Source organism: Lagenorhynchus albirostris, chromosome 13 (genome assembly GCF_949774975.1).
Source record: "Lagenorhynchus albirostris chromosome 13, mLagAlb1.1, whole genome shotgun sequence".
NCBI lineage: Eukaryota > Metazoa > Chordata > Mammalia > Artiodactyla > Delphinidae > Lagenorhynchus > Lagenorhynchus albirostris.
This window is the reverse complement of record NC_083107.1, coordinates 84,255,913-84,272,709: the sequence shown is the minus strand read 5'-3', so window position 1 is coordinate 84,272,709 and position 16,797 is coordinate 84,255,913.

The following is a 16,797-nucleotide window of genomic DNA, read 5'->3' as shown; positions in this document are numbered from 1 at the left end:
TTATTATCATGTTGATAGTGTCTCAACTCACTCACTAGTTGTTTTTCTTCATTAAGAGACATTATTTCTTAGAGGAGTTTTAAATTTACAGAATAATTGAACAACAACAGAGAGTTCCCATATACTTTCACGCCCACACACCCTGGCCCATATTTCCCCTGTTATTAGCGTCTTGTATTGGTGCGGCACGTTTGTTACACTTGATGAACATACATTGATACTTTATTATTAAAGTCCATAGTTTACATTAGGGTTCCCTCTTTGTGTTTTATATTCTGTGAGTTTGCTGAATTGCATAATATCATGTATACCTCATTACAGTATCATATAGAATAGTTTTACTGCGCTAAACGTGTCCTGTGCAATACGTATTCCTCCCTCTCCCTCCTCACCACCAGCCCTCCAGATCCTGACAAACACTGACCGTTTTAGTGTCTCCATTTCTGCCTTCTTCCAGAATGTCATATATTTGGATTCAAACAGTATGTAGCCTTTTCTTACTGGCTTCTTTCACCTAACGATATGCACTTAAGGCTTCCTCTGTGACTCTGTGTGGCTTGATAGCCACAGTATTCTTTTCCTGTTTTAAATAATGTCCTTTGAAAATAAAGTCTATTAAACAACACCACCAAAAACAACAAAAAGCATAATATTCATAATGCTGGATCATTAACTCATTATTTAGCACCACTTGATCTATTAAATTATATACAATATTATTTTGCCAATTGTCATGTTATGTCTAATTGTTTCATCTTCTTAGAATGTTAGCTCCATGAGGTCAGAAACTGTACCTTATGTAGTCATTCCCTAGTGATATATCTAAAGGTGTATATATATATATATATATATATATATATATATAACATATATATAAACATATACATATATATAACATATATATATATGCACATATACATATCTTTGCAAAGAATTTACTTTTAAAGTCCTTAAATAAAGTGTATGCAAATAAATAATGTAATGTAGAAAGTTTTCTGGATTTTAAATGTGGTTAAGCAGGCATCCAAGAAATATTTCTTAAATAAATAAAGTAAATTAAAAAAATAATGTCCTGGGCTTCCCTGGTGGCACAGTGGTTGAGAGTCCACCCGCCGATGCAGGGGACATGGGTTCATGCCCTGGTCCAGGAAATTCCCACATGCCGCGGAGCGGCTGGGCCCATGAACCATGGCCGCTGAGCCTGCGCGTCTGGAGCCTGTGCTCGGCAACGGGAGAGGCCACAACAGTGAGAGGCCTGCGTAGCGCAAAAACAAAAAACAAAACAAAACAAAACTTGGTGTGATCAGTTTTTTTTTTAACAGTACATATGTTACTCTATGCATATAGGCATATTGCTATGATTTTAATTTGTATTGCCCTAGCAAAGAAATAACAAATAAGTGTCCAGAAAGAAAGTGACTTTAAAATGTCAGATTTTCTCTTTGGGTTTATCCACTGTGGAAATTTTCTCCCTTCCTTCAGTATTGTTTACCTGTAGTTCTCTGATGCCTTCAAATAATTTATTTTTTTGAAACTCAGACTTTTTAGTATTTCTTAATAAAAGTATCGGTCTTCTTCAAGCTACTACACTGAATACAAGAGCAAAAGTTTTATACAGCCCCTCAACTTTGACTTTGTAGATTAATCTTATTATTTTATCTTTTCTCCCCATTGAATCTATTTATATTTGTTGTTGTTTTACTTTCTAGATTTTCTTTATATTCTCATCCATTAATATTTAAATGTGTGTGTGTGTGTGTATGTGTGGTATTCCTTATCCTTGCTAAAGTATAAACAGCATCCACTTCTACATTTGTAGGTGTGGTATATCCTCTTCTCATGGATGCAATATTTATTTTTTTCCTTTGAGATTATCATAGCATTTCTGATGTGTGACATGTTCTTCTGCCCCCACCTTATCTCTAGGTTCTCAAAGTTCCACTTTCTGTCTCTTATTTGAAATTGCTGTGTTTCCAGCAGAGGGGAAGCCTCAAGGTGTGGACATTGCCAACTGAATGAGCCTCTCTTTGTTTTATTTTAAATCAATCCAGCCTTACCAGCTTCTGTGGTTTTCTGGTGGCAAGGAAACTTCTTATCATTCCAACAAAGGTCTCAGTAATGGGGTGTACAGACCTCTAGAGGAAAAGGAAGGGGACAAAGGAAATATATGCATAAATAGCCATTTAATGTTTCTTGACTGTTTATCTCCAGAATTCATTGTGTGAGGTCATCAAAGTTCTTTAGGGGTCTTTACATGCCCTATGCACCCCAGGAAGTTGCCTCACATATTAGTAGGAGTTCAAGGGATGCTTGTTCAATTAAATCCCTGCTGGAATGGTGGGGCAACATGCAGCTAGGGGAGAAGCTGCCAAAAGTGTTATAAGGGTCTTATGTCAACAGCTGAAGTATATGTGATATGATGTCAAAAACTGAATGTGAAATAGTTATGCTTTAAGAAATCACCTTCTCCGTGAAGATAAGAATTATATTTCATTGAGCTGTCTTAACTTTTCCATATAAGTTAGAAATGTAAAAACTGACAAAAATGAAATTAGGACAGGAATTGTTGTAGTCATTTTTGTCAAGTATACACCACACATGCTTATTTATTAATGAGCTATGGGTTGATTGTTTTCCTCTTCCTTTCATGCTTTCTCTGATCAGTGTGATGTATTCTTGGACCACCTTTGTATGTTCTTTTGGTCTGACCAAGATGTTGTCTACCTGATTTTGATATAAAAAGGGTGTGGGACAAGGAGAGGAACATATCAGTGCTTAATTTTGTGTTACTACCTCAGGTATTCCAGATCCTTAATGTTATGATTTTATTTACTGACAATTAGAGTGAAAAAGCAATCAAAATCAAATTGCCCAGCTTGCACCTGCATAGGCCTGGAAGTGACGTGTGGCATCACTGCTCTCAGCCTCTTCCTTTGGATGTGCCCTGTGCTTTGACAATCATCACCTCAACTGGGCTTCATCAGGTCGCCTGTGCATCAGATCCAGGGCTGCTGGGGGCAACCCTGTAACTCATAGCCCTGCTCTAGTCCTCTGCTGAAATAGATGTAGTTTTCCTTGGCTACAATCATTCAGAGGTGACTACGATTTCCTCAATATTAAGATTGTAAATCCTCATCTATTTCAGATCCCATGCTTACCTCAGTTTATTTAAATAGGAATTGCATAATTCTAGAGAAATTTGTTCCTACCTTGTGTTATCTTGGTTTTATTTCCCCTATTCAAAATGGAGGTACAGACACGGCAATCATTCCTTGGTTATCCAAAGAAATGGTAGGTTGTGAATAGCTTGAACCATTATCGTCATAATAAAACCATCATCATTGCCATTTTCTTCTTATTTAAAAGTGTTACCATGTATTATTTAAGTGTATTTTTTCATTATAAAACATATATTCATCAAGTCTACTCTAGGCCAGGCACTCTTCTAGGAGTAGAATATACAGTGGTATTTAAATGAAAAGTGTTCCTATTCTCCTGAAGCTTTTATTCTAGTGAGGAAGATAAACAACACAGAATCTTTCTCTAAATAAGTACTTTCTGATATTGGTAATTGCTAGGAAGAAACTATAGCACGGCAAGGATAAGGGCCAGTATTTTAGGTAGAAGTGAAACATTTGAGCTGAAACATGAGTAAATGAAGGTTTGGAGAAGAGCATCCAGCTAGAAAACATAGTGAGGGTAAAGATCTTGAGTGTAACAGGAGGGAGAAGTATTGAAGATTACAAGCAAGAACAGTATGCCTTGAGTGTGGTGAAAAAGGAAAGAGAGGATACGTGGAACCAAGGATGGATATGTGAGCAAAGGGAAGATCATAAAGGTCCTGTGGAACATAGTAAATTAGATCTAATTAGACCAAAGCACCCTCCAGTTAAAACATTGCTAAAAAAATTCTCATATACCAATATGAGAATTCTCCTATACCAATATATGAGAATTTTTTTAGCAATATTTTAACAGGAGGGTGCTTTGGTCTAATTCACCTTTTTAAACGGTCATTTCCTGTAGGTGAGGGTGGGGGAAGTGGAACCCTTGTGCACTGTTGGTAGGAATGTAAATTGGTGCAGCCACCATGAAAAATAGTAGGACGTTTTCTCAAAAGCTTAGAAATGGCACGAGCATACGATCCAGCAATTCCACTTCTGGGTGTGTACCTGAAAGAACTGAATGCGAGGTGTCGAGGAGATATTTGTGTCTTCACGTTCGTAGCAGCATTATTCACAATAGCCCAAAGGTGAAACAAACCAAGTGCCCAACAACAGGTAAGTAAACAAAATATAGTAGATACATATAATGGAATATTATTCATCCTTAAAAAGAAAGGAACCTCTGACACAAACTGCAACAGATGAACCTTAAGGACAACGTGCTAAGTGAAATAAGCCAGTCACAAAACAAAACAAAACAAAACAAAAAAACGTTGTGTTTCCACTTATATAAGGTCCCTAGAGCAGTCAAATTCATAGAGGCAGAAAGCAGACAGGGGCTGGGGGGAGGGGTAAATGAAGACTTGTTTAATGGGTACAGAGTTTCAGTCTGGGATGGTGAAAAAGTTCTGAGAATATTTAGACTATGGTGATGGTTGCACAACAATAAGAATGTATTTAGCCCTACTTCACTGTATACATAAAAATGGTTAAGATGGTAAATTTTATGTTATATGTATTTTACCACAATTAGAAATTTTTTAAAACTGAAAAATTAAAAGATTATTTTCTGTTTCTTGTTTGTTTTAGCACAGATTGCAAGAAGGAAAACATAAAAGCATGGAGACCTGGTAGGAAGGAATGTGTATTTCATCTCTAGCCCAGATATGATATAAGCCTGGGTTAATATGTTACTAGTAGCCTTGACTAGACAGAAAATGCAGACAAAGGTTATAGACAGCCCATCCTAGGTGGTTCATGGTAAAGGCAAGCAGAGAATTGTAAGAATGTTTGTGTACGTGATGGGAGGCATCTTAGCACTACACCACAAGTGCTGATGGGAGTATCCATTAGAATGAAGAATACTGATGCTTCAGAAAAAAAGGGTTGAATAAAGAAGCAAAGTCTTTCATTAGGCATTTGGGAATCCGATTGAGTGAACATTTGGAGGAGTTGCCCTTAAATATCAGGGATGAAATGTCATTTATGGCAAAATCCAGGGTAAAAAATGGAGAAGGCAGGATATGGGGGCCAATGCCATAGGTCAGTAGTTTGGATTTCAGAAAGACGATATTGTTCTCATGAATGATTTCTGCTTCATCAATGGAATAAGAAGTAAGGTTATTATTTGGGAGTAAAGAAGGGGACAGCTTATTGTTGAAGGTTAGATTAAAAAGTAGAAGTATGATATTGCTGTTTTGGTGAGTGAGGAAGCAAATGAATTAGGAAAATGCAATAGGATGATATAGCAGACCTTAGAATCCATTTGGGATTTATGAGAAATGTACATAATCTCCTTCACTCATCATAGCATTCCTACAAGATAGATATTATTTTACTCAAATTTATAAGTGCAAAGCCTGAGGCCAAGAGGGTAGGGTAAGCAGTAAATTCCATGTCTTTCCACGTTCTTTCCATTTTGTCAAGGTTGCATCTCAAGGTGCATTACTTAGGTTCTACCATGTGCCATGCATCTGACTTTTCTCAATTTTACTTTGTCGTAATAACATCCTTGCCTCAGATAAAAGAGAGCTTCAAAGAAGAGTCTGGGCAACTTCTCAAGGTCATAAGAGGCAGAGGAAGTTTCAAATTATTCTGGTTCCAAAGCCCACTTTTTCCCATCCACACTTATGCCCTCTACACAGAGAGAGACATTTCAGCAAAGGCAGAGAGACCTGCAGAGGGATAACCCAAGGCCCATGCCCTTCATTCTCTGAGATCACAAAGAAGTATTATTGCACCGTATGTATTTAAGACTATGGAAAACATAAACTTTGGAAAGTTTATAGATTAAGATTCTAGGAGTGGTTAGGTTTTAACTCTTTGTTGAGAAATAAAATAATCTGAGGCCCAAAGTCAAGCAAAATCAAAACTACTGCCAGGTTTCCAAAGTTCCAGGTCCATACTGTCTCTTCTTGGAGTTACTGGTAGAATGTATTTTAGTTAAACAAACTGTATTCTTTGGAAATGTCAATTTTAATATGTTAAGTCTAATGTTTTGTGTGGTGCTTTCCCAGAGAAAAGGCAAGGTGCCCAAGTATAGTTAAGGGTCAGTGGATTTCTGTAGTAGAAGTCAGAGTAGCTGGCTTCACTCCTGTTGGGTCTGATGTTTGAGCGTAACCTTGAACACACCTTGCTGCTCAGCATGGCTTCCATCACCAACTCACGTCTCCTGAGCACTTTCCAATCACCATACCTTGTCACAGTCTGACATATAAAGAGCTAAAGATTTCATCTCAAAAAGAAATATTTCATAATTCTTCCCTGGCATAGCTTTTCCCATCACTGGATCTGAAATTAAATTGATTTACCATTTGTAAGCATAGCACCAAATGCAGCGTGATAGATCTGATTATATTTTTTAAAGCCGTCTATATGTCAAGACTACCATAAGCAAAGTTAAATAGCAAGGGGTGAAAAAAAATTACAAAGTACACATCGAAAAAAAACAATTTTACATGTATATATGAAAACAGAAGTACAATTAATAAATATAGATAAAGCATATAAAAATAATTCACAATGAGAAATACAAATGATCAACAGATATAAACATTGTTCATCTGACAAGAGGAAAAATGCAATGAGGTATAATTGGTATCTAGCTGATTAGGAAAGAATAATGTTAAAATAAATAAATCATTATTGTTAGTAATTAAAAGTGCTAAGGATTTGTGAGTGTGAACAAACTCTCTATGTATTCACTCTAGGTAAAACTTTTGTGGAAGCTAACTTCAATTTATACATAAAAGCATTAAAGATGTTCACACCTTTTAGACAACAACTTTACTTCCAGAAATGTACCCCAGAGAAGTAATTAGCTGAGGGGGCAAAATCAGACATATAAACAGCTGTCTTGTAGACATGCTATCACAACTGGTACCATGGGGATCTTGGAATAGATAACATGGATGCTCTGAGTCCTAGAAAAGAGGTAACCATTTCTATAAATCACTCAGAGACTCAGTATAGTGTTCCTTACATTTATTTAGTCAACATTTATTTATCTAAATGTAGAAGACCCGTCTATAGGACCTGGTAGAAATTATAAGACATGTGATGACCAATTTATTAATTATTTAACTTTTAAGACTTCTCTGCTCGTTGAGTTTGTCCTTAAGATTTATGAAAAGTGTATGGAGATGTAAATTCCAAACTTAGAAATCCATCAGATTAAGGGAGCCACATCCAGAAAATGAGATGATGTATATAAAATCTCTAGCATAGTGCCTGCCACACAGTGGGTACTCAATACACAATAGTTACTATACTACAATAAAATTATACCAATGCTATTGTTATTATCAAAGATTCATGTCAGGTTTCCTCAAATGGTCCTTTGTTTCTTCTCTCCTTCCATCCATTTTTCTCTATTCCTGCCTTGTTTCTTTCATCCTTTTGCCTTTCTATTTTTCCTTTCTTCCAACATTTTTGAGCATCTAATTGGAGCCATGTATTTCATTAGGCACTGGTGTAAATAAAAAACAAAACAGTATGTCCTCTCTCAAATAACTGATAGCATAGTTGATGTACCCACCCTTGAAAGAAGCAATATTACACATGCTAAACAAAAGTCTTTGGCAGCTGAAGGAAGGGTGTGGCTAATTCTACAAGGAATAACTTTTTAGACTTTTTGTTTGAAATGGATTTTGAAGACCAAATAGGCCCAGAAGGCAGAGTAGCTTTTTCATGCCTGTGACATAAATTTGCACTTGAAAGTGCAGGAGCCATTTTGGGAACCACAGGGAAGGTATGAAGGGCAGGAGACCTGTGGGAAGAGCTTTAGGTGAAAAGAGTGAAAATATGTCAGCATAAGTTTGGGAAAGACTTCAGAAAAGACAGTAAGTAGTTTGTATTTGATCCTATATAGATGGTTTCAAGAACGGTGGTGGCATCAAAACTGTTTGTAAGACTAGCATGCTGCAAGGTAAGGATCAACTAACTCATACTTGATTCAATACGTAACTTTGAGGGGAGCAGCTTTCATGGGCAGAGAGTGTGCTTGTATTTTTCAGTGCCAGTGTCATGCACTTCCTAAAGCAGAAAGAGACATGTTGCCAGTGCTTATTCCTCCTGTGATCCCTTCTTTCCTCTGGAACCCAAAAGTTCAGTGATAGTCCAGCTCCTTCATTGTTTATTCAACAAGCATCATGTTATGCTAAGTTGAGCCAGAAGCGAGAGACACAAGGATAACAAAGGGTAGGTTTCTTCCTTCAAAAATATTACAGGTTAATAGGACAGAAATAGTTTAACTGCCTAGCACTGCGGTGTGATACATGATACAATAGACTTATGTCCGGTAGAGAGAAAAAGGAGAAGGAAATTAACTATTCTTGGAAGAAAGCTTTCTCATATTAAGGAAACGCTTACCATGAGTTTTAAGGGATAAAATAGGACTTCTCAAGGAAGTTGAAGGGGAAAAATGCCCTCCAAACCCATTTTGTGTGTGTGTGATGCTGTTTTTATTTTCATCATGCTTTGACTTCACCGGGCACAAAGAGAGGATTTCTCTCTTCTCTGGTTCCCATGGAAATAGTGCTGTGGCTGCCATATGCAATTTCTGTTAGGTATGTTGACTTACGCCTGAATTTCATGTGTGCAATCTTATTATATTGTTAGACTAGCTCTTTGAAGTAAGCAAACCATTCTGAATTTTGTAAACAAGAAAAATAAATCCCAGGAAATGTAAGCTTGTGGTTATCACAACAGTAATTGGTAAGGCAGAAACAAAATCCTGTTCATTCTGTTATCAAAACATACGCTATACACATTACTAGTATTCCATTTATGCCTCTGTGTTAACAACACCTTGTTGAACTATGATTGCATGCCTCTATGTGACACAGGGGCTCTGCCTATTTTATTTTGTATCCCAAGTATAGGACACAGTGCTTGGACCTAGTAGGTCTCCCAAAATATTTGAGGAATGAACATATAATCCCCTAAAAATATCCTTTGGGACTTACCTAGTTCTACCAGATATGAAGATCTTTTCTGTTGTTTTATATGCTTTGCCTTCTGAACTAAATAATTTGCCTCTTGAGGGCAGAGCTTCTGTCTCAGTTCTCTGTAAGCACCCACAACACCTAACATAGAGCCTTGTCTGATGTAGGAGACCCCGATAGAGTGCTTTTAAGTGAATTACCCATTTCTGATAGATTTTGGAGTAGACTTCAGTCCTTATGTTTAGTTTTATAAAACAATACCTCATTATCCCATTTGGTAAGCTGTGGCTCTACCACTATTCTAAATGAAATTGAAATCACTACCACATTCTCTTCCCCAGGACTGTCTCAGCTCTGGGACTTTAAAATACCTCTCAACCTTTGTGGCAAACATGACCCATTTGGGGACATTCTTTTCTCTAGGGAAATCAATAGAAAACTCAACTTTCACTTGAGCAAATGCTTAGCTCTCAACTGGTTTCATTATTATAAGAAATGTTAGCAAATTATAATTAGGGGAAAAATTAGGGGGCCAAAAAAAGGAAAAGAACTGCCTTGACAAACCCTGAATGCAATTCTAATCTATGCTATGCTATTATTACTTTTTAATCCAAATTTAACATATGTTGGAAGTAAAATTAGAAAATCTGTTTCTGCACTATTTAAAACTCCAAATTCCTGCCTACTGTTTTGACTTTGAGATATTAGTACCTTTGGTAAGATTGAAACATCATTCTCTAAGGAGAGATTAGGCATTTTTATGCAGCTATTAGGCTGCTGTCTAATGGTCCTGGATTTGATGGAGTTCACGTTCAGGTTTACCTGTATGATGCTGAGAACAAGGAGCTTCCCCAGCTGCTTGTGTCCATTCGTGATTACTGTCTCCTGAATGATGCCAGTGATTACAGCTTTTATGAGAATATGGACTGCAAAGTGACTGCCATATGCCCCTTTATTGAAATGGTCCATTCTTTTGGGAATACCAGTAAACAGTGAGGTGGTCCAAAATCCAATCAACCAGCAAAGAATTATTGGCAACCTAGTTTCCTTAAAGTGTAAACCTTCCATATCCAAATGACTAGTAAACAAGCCCCAAACCTTGGATTCCTACTAATTTCACCACTATGAATTTTTATTGATCACTACAGATCTTAAATAGTTCTCAAATCCATTCTTTTCCCTTCTTTCCCATGTCATTGTTTTAATTCAAGCTCTCCATAATTTCCTCCTGACAAATTTGTATTGCCTTTTATCTGGGTATTGGGGAATGCAAAGTTGATAGGAGCAGAGAAAGTCGTAGTTTGTAGAACTTGATGGCATGTAGTTTTTACCAGCTGAAAGGAGACTTTTAACATCAGCCATAAGATTTAATATAATTTGACATTTTTTACTTCCCTCCTCTGTCAAAGGAGAATACATATTCTCTGCTCTGTGGCTCACAGAGACCTCTCCCTCCCTCCCCATGGGAGGAGTGTTCTCATTGTCCCGTTCACATGGGCTCAGTCACATGATTTGCTTTGGCTAATGAAACACTTGCAAAAGTGACATGGGCCTGTCCAAGCAGAAGCTTGAGAGCCAAGTCACGGTGTGACTGTGGCATTTCCCCTCTGCCAGGAGATTGCCACATCCCAGATTGGAACTTCTCCTTCAGCCTGGGTCCTGGAATGAAGAAATGACAGAGCAGTAGCTGACCTCAGCCAATATATAACATGAGCAAAAAATAAACCTTTGTGGGTTCAACCACTGAGATTTGAGGGTTATTCAACATTATATTACAAAATCTCATTAATACAATGAATGTTTCATTTTGTTGGGTATTTAATTCCTCATAAAAAAGTGTTTTTGTAGCAGTTGATATTACTTCAGGATAAATTGTCATTGTATTTATGAAATAGATCTCTTCTGTAGAACATCTGATGAATATTGATTAAATGAGATAATATATGGATAATATATGGAAGGCAAAGTGCTGAACACAGACTAGATGATTTACAAATGTGGGTGTCCCTGCCTATTTCTGTTCTTTATTAATTTAAAATGACTCAGCTGTGTTTGTTTAATGTCTTAGCTTATTCCAAACAATGACGTTTTCCAAAAGTCTTTTCCCTTAAAAAATAACTTTTTAAAAAGCAAAAATGTTTATGCTGCTGGGACTTTTCTTCCCCATTGACTTGAGAGGATCAACACACCATGCTCTCTGGTGGCTCAATTAACAATTAACCCTCACAGAAAGGGCAGCCAACCTTCGTCCTGTAATTGTTCTGTAATTCTGGTTTGAAAAAGGCTCTTTCATCAGCAGAAAGCACTTGTTCAACCTCTATTAAGTGTTAGGCTCAGGAACAATAAAAACATATAATTCAGAGATGGAGCTGGGGAAGCATATGCAGCATCTCAGGAGGTGAAGTGGCATTTGGGACCAGCAAACGAGTGGGACAACCATGCAGACTTTCCAGGGTGGGGACTGAGAAGGAGATTGCTTACAGTCAGGACCTCAGACAGACTCCAGAGCCAGGAGGGATCTGACTCACTCCACAGCAGGCTCAGTCTGGACCTTACAGCAAAGCAAAAGGGAAAAAACAGCACCAAGAATGATTGAGGGAGGGAATGTGACTAGAATTACAGAAGGAAAGGGGGGAAAAGAGGTGTGGAAATAAGAAGAAAAAGGACATTTACTGAGCACCTACTGCATGATGCTAGGACTTACATTTCTTTCCTAATTTAATCTTTAAAGCAGGTCTTTCAAAGTAGGAATTATCAAGCCCATTCTAAAGATAAGGAAATGGAGGCTTATAACTTGCTCAGTTCCTCATAGCTGGTAAGTGCCATGGCTGTGTGCTACTGTTCTGCCTCTTCCACTTTGCCAGTGTCTGGGCAATTGATACTAGACCTCTTAATTCATACTGCATTATGTAGTATACCTTATCGCCACGGTTGGCTGCTTGAGGCTAAAATGGAAACATTACAAAACTGTAGCTACAGAATTCCCACACTCTTTGCTCCTTCCCATGGTCACATGTACTATACCCTCTGTTTAGAACACTCTCATACCCTCTTGCCACCCAACCTGCCCCATGTGTCATCCCCTTCCCCACCCACCCCCACAAGCGTCTCCAGCCTGTCTTCTCCACCAAATAAAGACCAGCAGAGTACCTTCCTGCAACTGCCCCATCATGAGTCGACAAACCCCCTTATCCCTCTAGACTCATATATTAAAATCACTGTTTTGATATCTGTCTCTTTTCTCCCCATCCCCAACCACAAGAATAAGTTTTCTAGGTTGAGGGGCTTTTTCTTTTCTTTTCTTTTCTTTTCTTTTTTTTTTTTAACATCATTATTGGAGTATAATTGCTTTACAATGGTGTGTTAGTTTCTGCTGTAAAACAAAGTGAATCAGCTATACATACACATATATACCCATATCTCCCCCTCTTGTGTCTCCCTCCCACCCTCCCTGTCCCACCCCTCTAGATGGACACAAAGCACCGGGCTGATCTCCCTGTGCTATGCGGCTGCTTCCCACTAGCTATCGATTTTACATTTGGTAGCATATCTATATCCATGCCACTCTCTCACTTCATCCCAGCTTATCTTTCCCCCTCTCTGTGTCCTCAAGTCCATTCTCTATGTCTATGTCTTTATTCCTGTCCTGCCCCTAGGTTCTTCATAACCATTTTTTTTCTTTTTTAAGATTCCATATATATGTGTTAGTGTACGGTATTTGTTTTTCTCTTTCTGACTTACTTCACTCTGTATGACACACTCTAGGTCCATCCACCTCACTACAAATAACTCAATTTTCTTTCTTTTTATGGCTCAGTAATATTCCATTATATATATGTACCACATCTTCTTTGTCCATTCTTCTGTTGATGGACACTTAGGTTGTTTCCATGTCCTGGCTGTTGTAAATAGTGCTGCAATGAACATTGTGGTAAATAACTCTTTTTGCATTGTGGTTTTATCAGGGTATATGCCCAGTAGTGCAAATGCTGGGTCATATGTTAGTTCTATTTTTAGTTTTTTAAGGAGCTTCCATACTGTTCTCCACAGTGACTGTATCAATTTATATCCCCACTAACAGTGTAAGAGGGTTCCCTTTTCTCCACACCTTCTCCAGCATTTATTGTTTGTAGATTTTTTGATGGTGGCCATTCTGACCAGTGTGAGGTGATACCTCTTTGAAGTTTTGATTTGCATTTCTCTAATGATTAGTGATGTTGAGCATCCTTTTATGTGTTTGTTGGCAATCTGTATATCTTCTTTGGAGAAATGTCTGTTTATGTCTTCTGCATATTTTTGGATTGGGTTATTGTTTTGGTACTGAGCTGCATGAGCAGCTTGTAAATTTTTGAGATTAATCCTTTGTCAGTTGCTTCCTTTGCAAATATTTTCTCCCATTCTGAGGGTTGCCGTTTCATCTTGTTTATGGTTTCCTTTGCTGTGCAAAAGTCTTTTGAGTTTCATTAGGTCCCATTTGTTTATTTTTGTTTTTATTTGCATTTCTCTAGGAGGTGGGTCAAAAAGGATCTTGCTGTGATTTATGTCACAGAGTGTTCTGCCTCTGTTTTCCTCTAAGAGTTTTATAGTACCTGGCCTTACATTTAGGTCTTTAATCCATTTTGAGCTTTTTTTTGTGTATGGTGTTAGGAAGTATTCTAATTTCATTATTTTACATGTAGCTGTCCAATTTTCCCAGTACCACTTATTGAAGAGCCTGTCTTTTCTCCATTGTATATTCTTGCTTCCTTTATCAAAGGTAAGGTGACCATATCTGAATGGGCTTATCTTTGGGCTTTCTATCCTGATACATTGATCTATATTTCTGTTTTTGTGCCAGTACCATACTCTCTTGATTACTGTAGCTTTATAGTATAGTCTGAAGTTACGGAGCCTGATTCCTCCAGATCTGTTTTTCTTTCTCAAGATTGCTTTGGATATTCGGGGTCTTTTTTGTTTCCATACAGATTGTGAATTTTTTTGTTCTAGTTCTGTGAAAAATGCCACTGGTAGTTTGATAGGGATTACACTGAATCTGTAGATTGCTTTGGATCGTATAGTCATTTTCACAATGTTGATTCTTCCAATCCAAGAACGTGGTATATCTCTCCATCTGTTGTATCATCTTTAATTCCTTTCATCAGTGTCTTACAGTTCTCTCCATACAGGTCTTTTGTCTCCTTAGGTAGGTTTATTCCTAGGTATTTTATTATTTTTGTTGCAATGGTAAATGGGAGTGTTTCCTTAATTTCTCTTTCAGATTTTTCATCATTAGTGTATAGGAATGCAAGAGATTTCTGTGCATTGATTTTGTATCCTGCTACGTTACCAGATTCATTGATTAGCTCTAGTAGTTTTCTGGTAGCACCTTTAGGATTCTCTATGTATAGTATCATGTCATCTGCAAACAGGGACAGTTTTATATCTTCTTTTTCAATTTGGAAAAGAAGGAAAAAGGAAAGTAAAACTTTCCATTTAGTTCTTTTTCTTTTCTGATTGCTGTGGCTAAAACTTCTGATTCTATCTTGAATAATAGTGCTGAGAGTGGGCAACCTTGTCTTGTATATGATTTTAGTGGAAATGGTTTCAGTTTTCCAATATTGAGAATGATGTTCACTGTGGGTTTGTCATATATGACTGTAATTATGTTGAGGTAAGTTCCTTCTATGCCTGCTCTCTGGAGGGTTTTTAACATAAATGGGTGATGAATTTTGTCAAAAACTTTTTCTGCATCTATTGAGATGATCATATGGTTTTTCTCCTTCAGTTTGTTAATCTGGTTTATCATATTGATTGATATGCATTTATTGAAGAATCCTTGTCTTCCTGAGATAAACCCCACTTGATCATGGTGTATGATCCTTTTAATGTACTGTTGGGTTATGTTTGCTAGTATTTTGTTGAGGATATTTGCATCTATGTTCATCAATGATATTGTCCTGTAGTTTTCTTTTTTTGTGACATTGTTGTCTGGTTTTGGTACCAGGGTGATGGTGGCCTCTTAGAATGAGTTTGGGAGTTTTCCTCCCTCTGCTATATTTTGGAAGAGTTTGAGAAGGATAAGTGTTAGCTCTTCTCTAAGTGTTTGATGGAATTCGCCTGTGAAGCAATCTGGTCCTGGGCTTTTGTTTGTTGGCAGATTTCTAATCACAGTTTCAATTTCAGTGCTTGTGAATAGTCTGTTTATATTTTCTATTTATTCCTGGTTCAGTTTTGGAAGGTTGTGGTTTTCTAAGGATTTCTCCATTTCTTCCAGATTGTCCATTTTATTGGCATAGAGTTGCTTGTAGTAATCTCTCATGATCCTTTGTATTTATGCAATGTCAGTTATTCTCCTTTTTCATTTCTAATTCTATTGATATGAGTTTTCTTCCTTTTTCTCTTGATGAGTTTGGCTAATAGTTTATCAATTTTGTTTATCTTCTCAAAGAACCAGATTTTAGTTTTATTGATCTTTGCTATTGTTTCCTTCATTTCTTTTTCATTTATTTCTGATCTGATCTTTATGACTTCTTTCCTTCTGCTAACTTTGGTTTTTTTTTTGTTCTTCTTCCTCTAATTGCTTTAGATGTAAGGTTAGTTTGTTTATTTGAGATGTTTCTTGAGATAGGATTGTATTGTTCTAAACTTTCCTCTTAGAACTGCTTTTGCTGCATCCGATAGGTTTTGGGTCATCGTGCTTTCATTGTCATTTGTTTGTAGGTATTTTTTTGAGTTCCTCTTTGATTTCTTCAGTGATCTCTTGGTTATTTAGTAGTGTATTGTTCAGCCTCCATGGGTTTGTGTTTTTTACAGATATTTCCCTGTAATTGATGTCTAGTGTCATAGCATTGTGGTTGGAAAAGATACTTGATACGATTTCAATTTTCTTAAATTTACCAAGGCTTGATTTGTGCCCCAAGTTATGATCTATCCTGGAGAATGTTCCATGAGCACTTGAGAAGAAAGTGTATTCTGTTGTTTTTGGAGGGAATGTCCTATAAATATCAATTAAGTCCATCTTGTTTAAGGTGTCATTTAAAGCTTGTGTTTCCTTATTTATTTTCATTGTGGATGATCTGTCCATTGATGGGGTATTAAATTCCCCTGCTATGATTGTGTTACTGTTGATTTCCCCTTTTATGGCTGTTAGCATTTGCCTTACATATTGAGGTGCTCCTATGTTGGGTGCATAAATATTTACAATTGTTATATCTTATTCTTGGACTGATCCCTTGATCATTATGTAGTGTCTTTCTTTGTCTCTTGTAATAGTCTTTATTTTAAAGTCTATTTTTTCTGATATGAGAATTGCTACTCCAACTTTCTTTTGTTTTTCATTTGTATGGAATATGTTTTTCTTTCCCCTCACTTTCAGTCTGTATGTGTCCCTAGGCCTGAGGTGGGTCTCTTGTAGACAGCATATATAAGGGTCTTGTTTTTGTATCTATTCAGCCATTCTGTGTCTTTTGGTTATATCATTTAATCCATTTACATTCAAGGTAATTAGCAATATGTATGTTCCTATTACCATTTTTTAAATTATTTTCGGCTTGTTATTGTAGGGCTTTTCCTTCTGTTTCCTGCCTAGAGAACTTCCTTTAGCATTTGTTGTAAAGCTGGTTTGTTAGTGCTGAATTCTTTTAGCTTTTGCTTGTCTCTAAAGGTTTTAATTTCTCCTTCAAATCTGAATGAAATCTTTGCTGGGTAGA